The sequence below is a fragment of the Balaenoptera physalus genome (genome assembly GCF_965194825.1).
Source record: "Balaenoptera physalus genome assembly, chromosome: 3".
NCBI classification, from domain to species: Eukaryota; Metazoa; Chordata; class Mammalia; order Artiodactyla; family Balaenopteridae; genus Balaenoptera; species Balaenoptera physalus.
In genome coordinates this window covers 81,514,689-81,518,962 of record NC_138890.1, presented here as the reverse complement: position 1 = coordinate 81,518,962, position 4,274 = coordinate 81,514,689, and positions in this window count along the sequence as shown.

The following is a 4,274-nucleotide window of genomic DNA, read 5'->3' as shown; positions in this document are numbered from 1 at the left end:
TAGAGACAAGCTAGCATTTCTTAATTCTTGAGAAAGTTCATTCTAATCCAGTAAGACATGTTTAAAAAAATTATTCAAATGTAAGGATGGGAGAGAGGGAAGTTTATGTAATATTTAAGAAGATGAGAGACCTTTGTGATCAGACAGACCTAAATTTAAATTTCATTATCAAGCAGCATGACAACCTTGGGCAAACTACTGAACCTCTCAAAACAAGTGTTCCATCTGTAAAATGAGTATAAAATGAGATTATGTATATAAAGTTCTAGAATAGTGTTTGGTACACAGCATGTGCTCAATAAACAATCTTATTTTTATATTAAATTCATTATTTTAATTTGATGTTTTATTTACTCTTAAAAGAGTAATCTCAATCTAGTTTGCATAAATATTATTGTAGCCAGATATTAATATTAATATAATGTATTTTACATAATATTTGTTAGGATTATCACAGTGTTCTAAGAATTACTACTTAGGCTCAGATTTTATTTTCTATTATAACTTAAATGTATAACATCAGATTATTTATATTGTAAAGCTAAGGAGTAATCTTTTAACCTAAGACTGTCTTTCAGTGTCTACTTCACTGTTGGATGTAGCAAATAATTTTTATGAGGATATTATGGAGGACTTTAGTCAGTCTTTGCTCTTGGTGGCGGGGGGGTCAGAGCAAAATAAAGATGAGAATTAATGTTTTGTTGAAGAGAATGATGCTAGTGCTAGGGAGGAATTAACAAAACCTGGGACAAAGAGGCTAAAAATATCTAAGGATACAACATTTCAACTATTTACTAGGATTCAGAGCTAATCAGTACAATGAGTAGCAAGTTCTCTTCCATTTTTTGCCGGAATGTGATGTTTAAAGGGAAGGAGAGGCTAGAGGTGAAGTAAATTTAAAATCCGAGGGATTATAAACTGCAGACCTGAAAATCTTCATGCTCCCTGTCTTTTAGTTCATTAATTATAGGTGATGAACTTTAAAAAGAATTAAGCCAGTTAGTTTTTAAGGTGCCAGTCTAAAAAGCTTAAGAGAGTAGCTGACAGCTCTGGAAGAATTTAGAAAACACTGTAATCAATTCTTAGATTATCCAAGTTTTGTTTTTTTTTTTAATTTCCTTATGCCACATGAGACACCACGCTGGTCACTTCTGGTTTCTTCAAGTCCTTCATCTTCTGTGGCTGCATATTATACAACCAAAGAAAGAATGTTCTGTTTATAGTGTTCAACTGGTTTTTGTGGCAAAGGTCAAATAGTAATAAATTGAGAATTTAACTTCTATTGGACTAAAAGGTAAGGAAATGAATTTCTGTCTCTATCACCGTAAATCTACAGAGGTGCTGGCCACAGAGTCTAAAACAAATGACCACTCTCCATGTCACATGTCAAACATGTATTGTTCACAGGTGGCTGGAGCGAACATTTGGCTCTTGGTTACATTTGTAAGCAATCAGGGGTGCAGTTTTTTCCTCAAGTCTACTTGTTCCCATAGGATACTATCTGGCTTCTATACAGATTTCTTAAAGGTGATCGAACGACAGTTTGATACACAATTTAAAAAATCTCTTAGTGAACGTTTTACATGTGTATTGCAATAGTTCCCATGGCACAATATTTCTTTGTCATACATCACTCAAAATGAGAAAACAAAATCACACATGATTTATTCTGTAAGGATTGCTTCTTATTGCAGTGGTTCTTAAACATAACTGAATTTAGAATCATCTGGGACCTTTAGTAAAAAGTCAAATTTCCCTTCACCCTAGATTCAAAATGATTAATTCTTGAACAGCACTAAGAATCTGGACTTTTAACAAGAAGCCCAGGGATTCCTTTGGTTGGACAAGTTTGAGCCATATCCTCAATTGGCAGGCAAGGAGGTCTGGAAGGTGGATAGCTGATGAAAGTCAGTCACTTTTTCAGATCAGAAAACATACCAGTGATCTCCTGAGCTCAGCCCTGCTCACATTGCTTTTGGGGATGATGACAGAGTTAAAACCATCCTGTAACTATAAAGCTTAAGGAAAGTGACACCAACATGTTTAGCACCTCATTCTTTGTTTTTGTCTGAGTAAGAAAATCAACAGACTCTGAAGCAATTACTTTAAAAAATGTATGGACTTTTTGGTTGCACTAGGAAATACTCACTTTTTCTTTTTAAAAATACCTATGTGTAGGGACTTTCCTGGTGGCACAGTGGTTAAGAATCCACCTGCCAATGCAGGGGACATGGGTTTGAGCCCTGGTCTGGGAAGATCCCGCATGCCGCGGATCAACTAAGCCTGTGCACCATAACTATTGAGCCTGCACTCTAGAGCCTGTGAGCCACAACTACTGAGCCCACGTGCTACAACCACTGAAGCCTACGTGCCTAGAGCCCATGCTCCACAACAAGAGAAGCCACTGCAATGAGAAACTCGCGCACCACAAGAATAGTAGCCCCCGCTCGCCGCAACTAGAGAAAGCCCGCACGCGGCAATGAAGACCCAACGCAGCCAAAAATTATAAATAAATAAATTTATTTTTTTAAAAAACCTATGTGTAAATGAAGCTTGGATTTCCATTGTGCTTTTCCTTAAGCTCTAAAGCAGTATAGATAAAAATTGAGTAATTCCGCAACCCAGGAGAAGACTAAGAAATAGTAATGGGATCAGGTGAGAATAGGAGAAGTGGTTTTAGACATTTCTTTTCATTAAATATTTGAGATTAGACTAAATTAGATTAATGTTACAACTGACTAAAGATGACATTTCTTTTTAACTTGCTTTATTTTAAGAAAAAGTTTTAAATTTTCTCATATTTTTAGTTTCTCTTTGAAACTAAATTTGGACTGTATTATACTCCATCTTTCATCCTTATTTCTCTCTTCGTTCTTTTTTTCTTTACTATTTCTTATACTTCCCCTCTTGCTTCATACTTTCCTTTTCTTCCTCACCTAGGCGCTCTTTCCATGTGTTCCTTCATCAACTTTGTCTTCTCTTTCAGTTTACTTAAGCATATGGCACTAACTAGCTAATCAGCTAGAGACCACCATTCATTCTGAAGATCAGTCTGTGTTCATCGGGATATGGTTATAAAAACTATTCAGGAAACCTGACCTTGAGGATGCTTTCTTTTAACTATGTTCGCTTGAGTTGTTATTGAATGGATTGAAAGTATCTATCACAGCTCTCTTTTTATCTCCTCTAAGTTCAAGTCTGGGTCACCCCAACAGAAATCTCTTCTTAGCTCCTAATCGTCCATGGGCTTTGTGTCACCCTCAGAGGGTGCTTTATTCTTGGTGGATGGAGTGGGTGGTGGGAGGTCCAGGGGTATTTGGGAGTTAAATTCCCATCCCCATACTTTCCAGTGTTCAGGCAGTAACTCTGTCGTCACTCACCTTCCTCTTTCCTCAGTATCTTATTTTTCGGGTGCACATTAAAAATATCCTTTTATGGAAGAATTAGCTAATCCTTTGTAAACTAAATGCTAAGCCATCTTCTGCCATTGATGTTTCTACCTTGGAGCTTTCATGCCAGATGTCGTCTCCTTTTTTCTCTGGACTTTTCAGTGTTGGTAATTCTAAGATTCGTAGATAAACATTGGGCTGTTAGCTGACCTGATTTAATTTCTTTATTATAAGCTCTGGAGCGCTCCCTTATTATGCAGAATCTCATGCCAAACAGTCTGTCCTACAGAGGAAAGAAAATATTTGTGAGCAAAGCAGATGGCTCCAAAATAGAGCAGGGAGGATCACACAAACTCTTCAGAAATCGTCCATCAGGAAATGTACTATGACCCAGTCAGAATTATTTTCAAAGGGAAAGAATGAAAAGCAAAGTCTTTAGTGGCGTTTACTTCATTGGTGAAAAGATGGCTAGAAAACAAAGAATTTCAAGGAACTAAAAAGTATTTGGAGGATGAAATTATTCAACAGGTAGTAACAATTTAAGATTTATTTTGAGGTTTAAATACTACATGGACCTTAACTGAATCTTTGAAGCTTCAAGGCCAGAATATTGGAGTATTTTAGAGCTTTCAGCTAGTTGCTTTCAGCTAGTATCTAAGAGCCTGGATGAGCCTGAACTGTTTACATGGATCATAAAGTGTTTTATGGATGAATGGTCTGATCCGCTGCGAGACGAGGCCATATTCACTATTGTATATTTTGCCTGTTTATCATTTTTTGTAAGTCTTCAGACACAAAGTGTTGGTGTTAAAAGATGTGAATTACAGAGGGCTATAAAGTTACCCAGCTGTTCTGAGAAATGCTTCATGTTGAGTGGATATTTGT